The sequence below is a fragment of the Canis lupus genome, chromosome 15, assembly GCF_011100685.1.
Source record: "Canis lupus familiaris isolate Mischka breed German Shepherd chromosome 15, alternate assembly UU_Cfam_GSD_1.0, whole genome shotgun sequence".
Taxonomy (NCBI): domain Eukaryota; kingdom Metazoa; phylum Chordata; class Mammalia; order Carnivora; family Canidae; genus Canis; species Canis lupus.
This window is the reverse complement of record NC_049236.1, coordinates 60,357,280-60,372,047: the sequence shown is the minus strand read 5'-3', so window position 1 is coordinate 60,372,047 and position 14,768 is coordinate 60,357,280. Positions and strand designations below refer to the sequence as shown.

At 36.6% G+C, this 14,768-nt stretch overlaps 1 protein-coding gene across 1 annotated transcript in view; it reads left to right on the top strand.

Moving 5' to 3' along the window:
* MARCHF1 (membrane associated ring-CH-type finger 1) overlaps positions 1-14,768 on the top strand; it is a 798,496-nt gene that overhangs the window by 632,617 nt on the left and 151,111 nt on the right. The gene's annotated exons all lie outside the window — the stretch shown is intronic.

Sequence of the window (14,768 nt, the reverse complement as noted above, 5' to 3'; positions counted from 1 at the left end):
ATTTGCCTTGAAGAGAAGATCTGCTAACTTACTGATTTAGAATAACCATTGGCAGGAGCTTTCTAGATCTCGAATAGTTCCTAGACCCAAGGTTGCTGCTTGGCAACCAACTCAAACTTTGGCACTTCAGGCACGTTTTGGTTTTGGGATGATGCTCTCTCTCTTGCACGTCGATGCACTCTAGCCCTCCAAGCTGCAGCAGATCCCCAAGGGACAGTGTTGAGAGTGGAGCTGACCCAGGACAAGCAGGTCTACACCACTGCAAGACAAACAATATGTCCTTCGGATTCCATATACAAAGGGAGCATATTCATAATCCTTGAACATGACAAATTCCAAATATATGTGTATAAATTAAGATTATGCCTGCATTTATAATAGAAATAAAGGATTTTTGGGGGGGGTTTACAGTTTGCCTGATTGTAAGTTGACTTTAATTTAATTCTGTCTGACATCTTAGAACAATCAATATTATCATCTAGAGGGCTGTGAAATCACTTTTTCATATTACCACAAAGGCAATTTGCAAGTTACTCCGTACAAATAAATTGAACATCTTGTACTCTGAAACAAATTTAAAAAATAGGAATAAAGCCAGATAATTATATCCATTTAATGCTTGTTTTGGTTTTTTTTTTTCATAAACTGAATCGCATCAACCAGATTTATAGGCCTCCTAGAACCCGCCACTAAGTAAAGAACTATCATAAAATTTCAATTTTGTTCTTTCAAGAAAACTAATTACATAAGCACATGAATCCTTCTAGTGATAAATAATAATATACTAACAATGTTTTATTTTGAATCACTAATATTTTGATGACAGCCCCTATCCATCTTCTTATGTTCTTTATAAAATTTCTGTACTTTATATGTTTTATGTTTTTCAAAAATTTTAGAAACTAAATTGTTCCCCGGACTATCTTCTAGTACATGAAGATCTAGGAAGTGTTGATTTTTATTCATCCCATAGAGTGTGGTTGAAAATTCATTAATTGTTTTGAATCTGCTTGCGGTCAAAGGTCTTAATGCTTTTTGAACTTCTGATATTGAAGTAGAGAATTTTTGGCAGATATGCCACCCTTATTTGATTATATTTTATCCCTAGAGATTATTTCTATTATGGGAAATTCAAATGTCTTTATTAAGTAGTCATTAATTCATGTTCCTTCTGTGCACATTTATGCATATCTTGGATCTCAGTGATTCCCACCAAGAATTAACGTTTAGCCCCTTCAGATTTTTGCATCTCAGTGGTAGAAATCGTGTAAACACTTTATAAACTCAAAGCCTAAATATATAAAATCTAATACCTTTTCTGATGGAGAGTAAACTAGCAGTATTAGTTTACGATATTAGAATTCCAGGTAGCATATTTAGTGGCTATCAGACCACTATTCTTTCTATCTCTTTTAAAATTTTCAGCTCATTATCCTAAGTCAAAGTGCAATTGCTTCTGGTTAACCCAGTACCACTAAACATTCATAAATAGCGTTATCACATGGAGAAGTTGGCAATATTGTATATGAAATCCAAAATATAGTATACTATGACCAAAATCAGCCCAATGTTGATTTTTATTTATGACTTTATAATTTAGCCACATTTTAAAAACAAGTATGGATTTTATTTTTTCCATTATAAATGTATGAAATAAAGGCATATTTTATTATTTGTTAGTGAAACATCATTTATATTACTATCATATATTTATTGTCTATTATTCTCAAGAATACTTATGCTGCTGTCTAAAACAAACAGAATTGTTAGTAGTTCTCTTTAATTTATTAAGTATCTGTGATGTTCCACGCAGGTATTGGATTTGATTTAAATAGAATAAAAATGCAACTGGAAATATAGTCCCTTCCCTTGAGTAACACGTTATCAAGTAATGATAGTATAATAATGTATATAAACTTACTCCCAGGTCAATTTCATTAGTAATTGCTATTTATGTACAATGAGTCTCCAAAATTTTTATGAAAGAAGTTTGAAGACAATAATATAGTAAGAACCTGGGGCTATGGGAGTTTTATGTAAGTTGAGTTTATATAACAAGCAAATATTTACTTACATTCTATGTTTTGGGATGACTTCTGTGTGGTAGAGAATCAGGGAGGTCATGGGAATCCAGTGGCTAAAACTTTTCATTTTAGAGCCACTTTATAATATTCTTTATTGAAACACATTCCAGAAATCCTACTCAATCTAGTACTTAATATTGCTAATTGTTAAAAACCCAGTGAAAGAATAACATGAGACACTGAGAAGTAGTGACTGGTCTGAGGAAGTCATATAGCCAGTGAGTATGAGCTGACCTAGAATTTGAAAAGAGATCTGACTGCAAGTTCATTCTAATGCTTGTTGATGATGACATATTTACTAGTTGATATCTTTTTGATAGTAAAAAATCACTTCTCCCCATCTCTTTATAGTATACATATTTCCACATAGCTGTCTTTTACAATATGCCAACTTGTTAAGACTTTTCTAGAAGTGACCAAGGCCCACTGAGGCTTAGTTTTGAGTGCTATGAAGATGAGAAACAGAAGCGGACATCCTGTTCCACATTGGCCTTACCCTTACTCTATGAGACAGAGTCTCATACCTCTACCACTATCCGTAAGAGAGATTTGAAGGGATGGTGTTATGTTTATGAGAAAATGTTTCACAACGTATTTCGGAAACTAATTTTTCACATTTTCAAGAAATGGATTCAGAACTTCTATTTCTAACAAATTCTGCCTCTTAGGTAATGAAATACAGGCTACATGAAAATAAGATTTAAAGTTTATGTAAAATGTAAAATTAATTATGATATGATTTGTTTAGCCCATTATGTTCCATGCTAAACGATTTATCCCCACTTTCTAATTTAATTCTCACTATTATCAACATTCTACAGGTGCTTCCACAGAAATTGAGCAAATAAGTATTTTGCCCGAGTAGCATCTTAGATGGTGTAGTTTGAATTTGAGTCCAATCATTCTGGTAAATTTACCATTTATTAGCTATAATACTATATTAAGTAATAACTCTCCAGTGTCATTCCTCATCATTTCCTCCTGGATCCAAGAGACTGCATATGTGGAAAAATTAATTTCATTTTACTATGGCCTTTTGTGAGGTCACCTATTTTCCTACCCTCTATCATTTGTCTAATCATGGACAAGAATCTTGAAATAATTGTCTGAAGTGTGAGTTCAGTTTTTTTTTTTGGTTTGGTTTTGTTGTAAAAAATAGCTTAAGGAAGGATTACTCTCTATAACAATGGAGAAAGACTGAGAAAGATAGAGGGAGATAGATTATGTTAAAACTGTTGTAATAATTTAGAAACAATCCAGCTGTGATGTTTTCCTGCATGCATGAGATTTGCATGTGTGCTATGATTGACTCTCAGGCTTTCTTCTTAAAAGAGCTCCATGGAATGTTGCCTTAAGAATTTGTAACTCCAGGGGAACCTGGGTAGCTCCATCGGTTAAGCGTCTACCTTTGGCTTAGGTCATGATCCTGGGGTCCTGGGATAGAGCCCCTCATCAGGCTCCCTGCTCAGCACAAAGTCTGCTTCTCCCTCTCCCTCTGCTCCCTGCCCCCAGCCCCACTTGTGCGCTCTCTCTCTCTCTCACTGTCAAATAAATAACTAACATTAAAAAAAAAAAAGAATTTGTAACTCCAGACTCCCTGCTAGGCCAATACTATCATATAATGAGAAATTTGTCAAAAGTTGCCATAAATAAAGGACAGTGAGGGGAAAGGCCTGAAATTTGGACATAGTACCTTTCCCGATACCATGCTCCTATCCACATCTAGCTCGTTGTGCCTATTTATCCAACTAGGAAAATCTCATGTGTCTTCAGTGATTTTATAAAACCAAAATTTACATACCCAAGGATAAATTTCATCACATTTCTTTATATGTTACTGACAGAAGGAAGGAGGGAGAAAGTTGAATAATGGAGTGGGGACAAGAATAGAAATCTGGCACAAGAATGGAACAGACTGGAAGTAGCACATCACATGTAAGGCTCTTCCACAAGTACAGAAGGAAGAATTACGAATCTTTGCATGGATCATAAACTTGCCTAAACACGTACTTGCATAAACGTGTATGTATGTGTGTGTGTGTGCCGTGAAGATTTTTAGAATTTTTAAATACTATTCCAGAATTTGGTAAAAAAAAAAAAAAAAAACACCAGCCTGAATTTTCCCTGATATTGTCTTAAGAAATATATGGTCATTAAAGTGCTTTTAATGGAATGGAAGATGAAAAATGCTAATGAAAACACCCCACTGTGCAGCACGTTTTAGGTGGTTGGTCTCTAATATGGGGACTGTCTTACAAACATGTCCCCAATCTTAAATTAAAGCCTTAGAGAGAAGTGATTTAACTCTAATACAAAAAGTAGTTTGAAAACAACTTGATAGATTTTCTAGTAGCTGCTAACTGTGGTAGATAAAATATGACCATACCTCTAGAGCAACCTTCTAAGATCTTAATTTGATGAAAACTAAGCAAAAATTAATAATGATCATGATCATGATAAGGCTCTGCAAAGAACAATAAAAATGACCTATCTCCATCAAGGTACAGAGAGAAACAGATGACACTTCTAGATTGGATAATTTGGAGGGCATGACGAGCCTACTTACAGTGGGTGTGAGCAGAGCATATAGAGGATGCAAGGGGGAGTGCAGCCCTCCCTGGCTAGAAACAACAGGGGGTATTATTGCCACCCAGGGCTTGAACAGGCAGAGAGAAGGAGCATTTTTTCAACACGCAAAGACACCGTGGGTTTTGTGGAGAGGGCTGCCTGACAACCGCTGATTCCTGCTAAGGGACAGAGCTGCCTCTGGTGATGTTTCAAAGAGGGAATCACTACTCCGCCTCATTGTTCTCCATTCCTCTACTCTCCTACTGGCGGCCTGCTTTGGGGAGTGAGATCAGAAGCCAGAGAGCAAAGGGTCTGCTGGGATCCACCCAGGTGTGCCTCCCGGGCACAGATCTGTGTGAAGAGCAGGACATGGGTCTCCAGTGACAGACCGATGTCTAGCATCCCTGCGACTAGAACATCTGGAACTCAAATGAACATATGAAGTCTTTACTACTCTGAGATTCCAAGACACAAAAAAGACCAAAAATCGGGGGAAACGTGTAGCATTTATGAGAAAAGCAGCCAGTGAATTAATAAGGCATGGGACTTTGTATATACTATCTTGCAAAAAAAAAAAAAAAAAAAAAGACTTAAAAGGAGACTGGCGATAGATTTTTTTGAAAATATTAATTAAGAGTACTGTGATAGAAAGCATATGAACCAAAAAGAATCTTATACATGCATCAACAAAGAATACAAGAAGTTTTGTAAATTATGTGTATATTCTTAGAATACTAGGGGTGTGGTGAGCTTCCTGTTTTTAATGTGAACATAGTCACAGAGAACAGAATTGTGAGAACCAGTAAAAGTGCTCGTATTTCACTCTGATAAAGAGTCAAATGTTGTACACGAAAGCTTGGGCTGACCTTTCTCTATTTACTGTAAAAACCAACCAACCAACCTAGCAGGAATCAGCTTTCCAAACAAGCCACTAGACCAAAACCCCTCCTCCTCCAGGTTAGCAGGCAGCCGGTGCCCCGTCTGTCCTTTCGTGCCTGCGAAGATGTGTAGACGAAGCCCTCGGGGCCTTGTCTCTGCTGCTCTGGCGTTGAGCCAATGATTATTTTACTGTATTATTTTTCTTTCCCTCCAAATAAGACTCCTCCATTTGAAACATTTGCAGCCCTGGAGTGTCTAGGAATTAAAGTTGCTAACTTGTTCAGAATGACCCGTCAGTCATCCACAGAGGCTCTTTCTTTTGGAAGTGTGCACACTAAGAGGGTGTTTTTGCATGACTTTTTTAGGGAGGGTTGGGAGGGTTTCATCACATGATTTTTATACTCTTCATTTACTAGCCAGTACCATTGTTTGGACTGTCTGAATAAGTTTAAGGCTCTTATTTAGTATGATACTTAGCATGATCAGTAAGTTTTTCCATTAAATTTGGTATTTGGGAATATGTTTATTTTTAAGGAAATTAAGAGTATTTTCAGTAAATTCTGTATAGTGCAAAATTTAATAATAAATGTGACTGCTGGGGCACCTGGGGGGCTCAGTAGTTGAGTGTCTGCCTTCGGCTCAGGGAGTGACCTTGAGGTCCTGGGTTCGAGTCTCGCATCAGGCTCCCCCCAGGGAGCCTGCTTCTCCCTCTGCCTGTGTCTCTGCCTCTCTGTGTCTCTCACGAATAAATAAATCAAATCTCACTTGATGGGATGAGCACTGAGTGTTATACTATATGTTGGCAAATTGAATTTAAATAAAATATTAAATAAATAAATAAAATCTTGATAAATCAATAAGTAAAGAAATGTGACTGCTGACCTATAAATGTCCTTTTCACTAACCTTCCTATAATTCCAGCAAATCCAGGCTTCATAATCCTACTAGTTCTAGTTATATTTGTATGACGTCTTACAGTAGATTAGGGACAAGATTTTTCAAAGTGTATTTTATTTGCTTCTACTAGTTTTGAAAAGGTGACCACCCATTCACGTATTCTTATGCCTATTTTGCAAATTCAGCAAGCCAAGGCCGGAGAACACAGATGATCTTCTTATGGTCACATGGTTAGCAATGAAGCTCTAATCCAAATGTCATAACCACACATCCTGGGAGTTTTTATTCTCACCAATCCTACTTGACTCAATAATTAATTTGGTACCTTTAGGTTCCATATACTGTACTGTCTTGGGGAATATAAACATACTTTCCTTGCAGCCCTTTTGATCACACACACACCCACACACACACGCCTTTCTCCCTTTATGATATGTAATCTTTGATGAGTAAGACCAACTTTACCATTTTTGTTTCTTTAATTTTCTTAATGTGATATTTTATTTTATTTTAAGATTTTATTTATTTATTCATGAGAAACACACACACACAGAGAGAGAGAGAGAGAGAGAGAGAGAGAGAGAGAGGCAGGCAGAGACACAGGCAGAGGGAGAAGCAGGCTTCAGGCAGGGAGCCCGATGTGGGACTTGATCCCGGGTCTCCAGGATCATGCCCTGGACCAAAGGCAGGCGCTAAACTGCTGCGCCACCCAGGGATCCCCTTAATGTGATATTTTATTTTTAAAAACTATGAAAAACAAGTAAAACTATAACACCCAAAGATGTTTAAAGAAAAAGCTAGACTATCCCCATAGGCCTCTCTGCTTCCTGTGATCCTACCAACCCGAGGGACTGAAGGTAATCTCTGTGAATAGATGGTGTGGTATTAGCCAATATTGGATGAGCATATTCTTGCTCAGTCAAAAATATAAATGTAGATGCACAAATATATCTAGATATTATTCTTTACACATTCTTCTCTACACATTATTCTTTAACTCTTTTTTTTTTCACCTAAATGATCATGGATATTATCACTTACCAATGTGTAGAGCTATAACTTCACATTTGCATTATAATTTCTGTGTGCACATCACATCCATATATAATTTTACATAAACGGGGATCCAAGATGCTCTTTTTCTTTCTAAGGACTCTTTTTCCCCCTTGTCTCATTTCTCCTCTTTCACTGGACTCTCCTCCTTCCCCCTTTCTCTCCCCCCAAGAAACTCATGTTAACACAGTCGCGAGTATCCTTCCATGACTCTTTCTGTGCTCATAGAGACACACACAAATACACGTCTACACATGACTATGTGCACACATAGACGCTCATAGAAGTTCTGTCCTTATATATTTTTCAAACAATCACATGATACCACTTCTCGTTTTACTCTCCTGCACTCAGTCTCCTTGTGTGAAAACCTCTTTGGTCAAATGGCAGAGAGCTAATCTCTTCTATTTCATAACTGCACAATGTTCCAAAATGTGGCCGTACTGTAACGTATGTCATCATTTCTCTATTGATGAGTATTGTTTACCCCATTAGTCAAGAGGGAGAAATCGGGCTTTTGTTTCAACCTAGAGAAATCAGACTTTTGTAAAGATCTGTTGCCTTGTCTGGGCGAACAAAGAAAAGAAACTGGAATTATTTAAAGCTTGAGAAAGAGACCCACAGAATTGAAACTCCTGCTCCTAAGGAAGGAAGGAGCCAGCAGGCTGGTGCTGGTGTCTACGACAGGTGGAGTCTGTGTGTGGGGTTGGTAGAAACACCGTGTCATGTACTCAGCAACCGCTGCAGGAGGCACTGCGGCTTCCTGGGGGAGAAGCGTTTCTAGGATGATCTTCGCACAAGGAGCAGATGCCATTGTCCTTCGCCAGCCTTCTGCTTGGCCTCGTTGGTTCCCCCTCTGAATGGAGCTGCCGAGGGAGCTGGGGGACCAAACAGAAATGTGGTTTGCAGAGCCCCGGCCTCAGAGTGCAAATTAGGAGAGTGGATTGAAAGCTTTGAGAACACCAGCCTAACAACTGGCACATCTTTACTGTCAAGACTTTTGTGGGATTTTTTTTTTTTTCAGTTAAGAAGGGTGCTGTAATAAGTGTCCTAATTCTCATATTCTTATGAACCAGTGCTTTTATTTTTCTGGGATAGATTCCCAGATGGCAGATTAGTGCATAAAGTGATATTTTTAATTTTAACAGATGTTGCCAGATGTTTTTTTTTTAAATAATAGTGCAAAAATGCACACTTCTACTGGCAATTTTTGAGAGTACTCTTTCTTCTTATCCCCACCAGCAACAGAGGGCTATCACTCTTTTCAATCTTTCCAGCATGATGGGTGTAAAGCAATGCGTTGTTTTTACTTTAATTAGCATTTTTTCTGACAGTTTGTGATTTTTAAGCATTTTATCATGTTTATTAACAATCTGTAGTCTCTTTTTGTGAATTTCTATCCCTATCTTTTACTTATTTTTTTTCTATTGGATTTCCTCTGTTGCATCTTTCATGAATGGACAAGAACTCTTTGCATATTACAGAAATTGAACTTTATCAATCTTCTATGTTGTGCTTTTTTACAACTTTATTGTTTGTTTATTCACTTCAATTTTTTTCCAGACATAATATAATCAAATATCACAGCTGCTGGTTCTCATATTAGTTATATAGACTTTCCCTACCCCAACATTGAATTTATAATTTAGGCTTATTTCAAGTATTTTTTTATTGTTTACATTCAAGACTTTTTTCCCTCTGGAGTCTATGATTGTATATGCCATTTAGTATGAGTTTGATTTTTTTCTTCCATGTAGATAGTTGTGAGAAGTATTTATTATGTCAACTTTCTTTTCAATATTGACTTGAAATACCAATTTTACTATATGTGAAATTATTTTATGTGTCTGGATTTTCTGTTCTGGATTTCACTGGCCTTTTGTCTGATTCTTGTGCCAATGCCATGTCAACTTAATCAGTGACTTTTAATATGGGCTAAGCCTGGTAGAAGGAGATCTCCTTTTTTCATTATTTTCTTGGCTATTCTCAGGCATTTCTTTTTCTATATATGTTCCTTAAATTAATTTTATCTCTCTCCTTTCTGCGTCACAAAGGAAGAAATAAACCCCATTGGAGATTAATTGGAACTACATTCTATTTAAATGCCAATTTGTGGTCAAGCGGTGCCTTCATTTGTTCAGATCATGCTCTCCTCAATAAGATTCTATAATTTATATTTTAATAAGATTTTATGATTTCTTTGTTAAGTTTATTCTTAAGTATTTTATGATTTTTGTTTTTATTATTACATTTCTGGTTATTTATTGCTAGAAGGGAAAAAGCTTTTGATCTTGCAATATTTCCATTAGGATACACTAAACTGTCACAATAAATAAATCCAAAAATGTGAGGGCTCCAAAGAAATACAAGTTTATTTATCTTCCATGACAATTTAGAATGTATGTTCTAAGTTGGAAGAGGGCTCCTCACCATGTGATCATTCAGGGACTCAGGAAGACTCAGCTCTGCTGTCTTTAATAATGTGGCTTCCTGGCTTGCTCTGAGAGTCACCATCTTAGCACCAAGCAATAGAAAAGTAGCATGGAAGAAATTTTAGATTTATGGTACAGACAGGAAACTAACAGTTGTGAGCTCTGTTCACACCTCCCTGGAGGGAATTTAATTAAGGCAACCTGTGATTGAAAGGCATATTGGGAGATAGAATGTGACTGGAAAGATGTATACCCAGCTACCATTCTGTTCATACAGAAGAAGGGATGATGCATTTTAGGAAATTGAGTAGAATCTGCCATTGTGTAATTACCCTGTTTCTAGCCATTGTAGTAAAGACGCTACTTGTGATGAGTACTGGGTATTGGAAGTGATGAATCACTGATTTCTACTCCAGAAACCAGTATTGCACTATACGTTAACTCAAATTTTTTTAAAGTCTCATTAATTGTAGTAGTTTCTTGTTTAACTGAATACACTTGGAATTTCTATAGTATCAGTAAGAAAAGATTGTTTTGTTCCTTCTTTTCAATATTCTCTCCCACCAAATACTTTTATTGTCTTTATATTTGTTAGGAACTCTAGGATAGTTGAATACTAACAAAAGCAAACATCCGTAGCAGAACATCTTTAACATAGTTCTTGTATTTTACCATGTAGAAAAATTGAGGGCATTGATTTTAAAATATTGTCTTTATCACTTTAAGAGGTTTCCTCCAATTCTTATTTTACTTAAAGCTTGCATAGTAATAAGACTGCAGAGGTTGGTCAGATATTTTTTCAGCATCTAAGATCATAATGTTTGTCTCTTTCAATGTATTAATCTAATGAAATGTTTCCAGATTTCGTAATAAGAAATTATCTGTAATAAATCCTGTTTATTGTATTCCTTGTGTATTTTCTGTATACACCACTCATGTGTCAAAGTTACATGCTACTCTTTAGATACATGCTAATATGTTTAAAGAATTTTTGCATCCAAGTAAGACTCAAGCATACTTTTCTTTTCCTTCTTTCCTTCTTCTTGGGTACTGACTTAACACATTTGAAGCTCCATCTGTGCAAGATTAATAACATGAATTAGGGGACTGTATGTTTCTGTGGTCGAGAATAACGTAAAAAAAATTGAAACTCTGCGTTCTTAAAAGTAAGGTGAAACTCACTTGTGAAATCATCATGCCCTTATTCTTTTTAGGATATACAGACTTCCATTTACTTATATACTCTCTTGTTATTTAGTGTATCTATTGAAGTTTTCCTCTTCTTCAATAAATTCTGAGAACTTTTGCTTTGCTAGGATATGATTCATTTTTTCTAGGTTTTCAGATTTGTTGCAATGGTATTATATGTAGCATTCTATTATAATTTTTCTAATTTTTTCTGTGTCTTTGGTTATTTATCCTTTCTCGTCTTATCTATTTCTGCTTTTTGTTTTCCTTAATAAGTCTTACTAGAAATTCATCTATTTTCCTGCTGTAAGAAAATATTTCTTTATTCTTCTTATTTATTTCCATTTAATGAGTTTCAGCTTTTATATTTTATTATCTTCTTACTCTATTCTTTTATTGCGCTTCATTACTGTTTTCTTTAACAATGAAAACATTTACAGTTACAAATTTTTGTCAGGATATAGCTTTTGCAGTGTTCCCTATAGGTCTTAGTATAACATTTTTAAGAATTTCTGACTATAATTTTTCAGACAGTTTTCATTTCGTTGAACCAAGCATTATCTAAAAATGTGTTAATTAGTGGTGATTAAATTTATTAATCACATTTCAAGTTTCTATTTCTAATTTTACTGTCTCAATAGCAAAAGAAAAATCTCTACTTGAAGTTTTTTGTTAAGGTATTATTTGAGGGTAAGTCAATTTTAAACGTTTCATTGAGTTAAAAACAGCACTTTTCATTTAGTGGACATGAATTTCTTTTACATATCTATTAATCAAGTCTTATTGCAGTATTCAGTTTCTCTGTGTTTTGTTTGTTTATAAGCCACATTGCTTTCAAAGACTTTTCTTCTTACATCTTTTAATTACCTTAGCAAAAATAATTCCATTTTCTGCTTAGAATTCTTCAAAACTGCCTCATTTCTTTTTCTTCTTTCAAATATTCTTGACTTTTACCCTGGACTGGGAGGGGGGGGCGATGAGGGTGGTCAAGGAAAATAACTAAAGAATAGCATTTTATCAGTGAAGTGTGTGGATCTTTTTCTGGTTTCTTCACTCAGGAATAGTTATTTTCCTTTAGTTTACATAAAAAATCTCCTTCAAATTTCCTTACTGCCCTCTTCTGATCAATGATATAATATACAGAGTATTCATGTGTAGATACACACACGTCCAGCCATATTGTATATTCTTTGACACAGAGCATTGCGTTTAAAAGGAACTATGTCGTTTTCCTTAGATTAGAACATTAAAAATATGTTAAAACAATTTAGTAATGATTTTCTCATTTGATAATCATTTTTCCTCTCTGGTAATAAAAATCCAACCATGTTTTGTAAGATCATATTCTAAAAACAACTATTATTATACAAATAATAATCTCAAAACAAAACTATCAGATACATTTATATCAAACAAAAATTAGAAACTTCTTTAAAATATTAAAAAGCACTTATGATATTAGAAGTCTGTCCATCTTCATACTGTGAATGAACTTCTAAAATCAATCTACTGAGATAGCTGCTCAACTTTACTGTGTGATGAGCCCATACTTTTCATGCAAACTTGTCTGAAACTCTCGTTGGTTCCAACTTTTCGTGACCTACGGGGTCACCACAGTTTGGGTACCAGTAACTTATGTTAGATTCTAAGACAGCGTCTATTTAATGGAAGGTAAAGAATTTAAACTGACCATAACGAGGTATGACAACCATATTTGACTAATCTACAAAGAAGAATATGTCATTGCAATAGTAACGGGACAAGCACCCAATTAATTAGTAGCAAATTCGACAGATTGCTTTGGAAGTTTTCCAAGAGAAAAGTGTTTCTGGTGCTTTGCTTCAAAGAGCAGGGCAGGCCAAACTTCCTTAACCCCCTTGGGTAGAGAGAAATTTGATTTTTTTCATTCTTAAATTTAAAATGCCGGCGCCTTCTCCACAATAGAGACAGAATTACAGGACAGAGAAACTAGGATGTTTATGCTTAAATGATGAGTCTAGTAGCCTGTGATGATCGGCCTGATTTTTGAGGGTGCTTCTTGGGTGCTCCCGCTCCCTGTGAATACTAATGGGAATGTTATAACCGTGCAAACTATAAAATGTCTTCATGTACAGCTCATTTGAGTCTCCCAACCACCCCCAAGATGTCACCTCCTTTGTGTCACAGTGAGGAAAGCCCTGGATTGTCTAACAGTGTGCTCTTGCCAGAGCCAGTGCATTACCAAAGGGCAAGTTGCAAGTCAGGCCAGCACAGCAATGGTGTGTACCCTCCGTCCCCTCTGTTAACCGGAATAGAAGCAACAGGGAACTCAGCCATGGCAAAAAAAAAAAAAAAAGTAAGCTTTGCCTTCGTTCCTTTATTTCTTGCAATGCCTGGTCTTGTAGTAGGAGAAAATAGAACCACGGGATTTCAGGTTAAAAGATCTCCTGAAGTACTAAGAAGAAAATGCCTTCTCCCCATTAGATGGGACGTTGCTCATGAAGAGAATGGGAATTATCTGCTCATGAGAACCTCCTGCTGAACTCACAATTGTGGAGGGAACCTGACCCTCCTGGTTTTTATCTGAAAATGCCACAAAGTCCTATTTGGTTTGAAAAATTCAGTAATCTGATGCCATATTCAATTTGTATAGCACTTCTGGGTTCTCGCTGAAACACCTTTCAATTCTAGTTCCTTAATTGTGTTTTTAAATACCACGTAAATATAGAATACACAATGGAACAACCACCACAACAAAATTGCCCCCAGCCTATTACACTATGTGACTTATTTACCTCTGCTCACACAATAGTGTGTCAAAATCCCAAATTTCACTCAGCGGGGAAGATGGATTGGTTTTGTTTTCTGGTCTCTAGAAGAGGAGTTGAGATGTCAGGAGAAAAGTCCTTCTCTCCATCACCAGAGGAAGCTAATCAAGGCAAAATGTCTGCTGGCAGCATGTTCATTAATCTCCAGCTGGATCACGGGCCTGTTAGGAGGTGTAACTAATCGTGTCGCTGTGACTCATCTTGGTCTGTAATAACACGCTCCACAGTGACATCAGTGGTCGTATGAGATGGATGTCACACGTAAGGGAAAAAATACTGTTCTGCTGAAATATCTGCAAGCCTGTGCATGACACGGTGACAATTTGCAGTAAATGCAGCTACTGTGTCTCCACAATAACATTTGCCATATCCTGTCATCACTGTGTTTCTGGAACCTTCTGGAGCCGTCATCGTGGGGCAGTTTCAGACCTGCAGGTTGTTAGATCAGCTTAGTTCTCAAAAATGACCCGTGTCAAGATGCACTGGGGTTGTCTACGCAGGTCTACTTGGGCGCTGAGTCCAGATGCTCAGAAAATTCTTAAAAAGACTCCTAAAGCATCAATTCAGACTCTTCACAAACTTTTGGTTTCTAGACCAGGTTCTTTCAAAATTTTCTCTGCAGAAGGAAAGGTCTACCGTGATTCTCTTGGTACGTGTAAAATGCATGATTCGCATACATTTGGATTTGTGACTCAATTATTCACTAGCAGATAATCGGCCAAGTAGAAGGAATAACCAGACTGGACCAGACAGGAGGCCTCAGGTGGCCCCGGCTTGGGCATGAGCACTGCCACTGCTGGGAAAAGACTGCCTCTGGGCTTTGAAGAGGGGGCTCCACTCTTGAAGGTCTCTTTCTACCT